Source organism: Mus pahari, chromosome 19, assembly GCF_900095145.1.
Source record: "Mus pahari chromosome 19, PAHARI_EIJ_v1.1, whole genome shotgun sequence".
NCBI lineage: Eukaryota > Metazoa > Chordata > Mammalia > Rodentia > Muridae > Mus > Mus pahari.
The window spans coordinates 53,653,301-53,653,773 of NC_034608.1; positions in this window are offsets into that span (position 1 = coordinate 53,653,301).

Consider the following 473-nt stretch of genomic DNA (forward strand, 5'->3'; position numbering starts at 1 on the left):
GAAGTCAGCATTACACAGAGACAAGAGTATGCCATGTTTATCACAGAACTGTCAAGTTACAGAAAGCCTGTGCGCCCATCAGCAGACGAAAGGGAAAAGAATGTGGTAGATACATGCACACTACAGACTATTGTTTAGCCATAAAGGAAAATAATATCATCTGCAAGAAAACGGATGAAACTGGGAGACATCATGTCCAGTGAAATAAAGCCTGACTCAGAAAGACGAATGTTGCATCTTTTATTTCATATGGAAATTTGAACTTAAGAAATTTCAAATTTAAAGAAAGAATTCAAGAACTAAACAATTAATAGGAAGTAATAGGAAGAGGACCAATGGGAGAGAAACAGTGGACATGGGAAGGTAATGGGGGTTGATATGATGATTCCATCCATGTATGAAAATATGAGCCAGGCGTGGTGGTGCATGCCTTTAATCCCAGCACTCAGGAGGCAGAGGCAGGCAGATTTCTG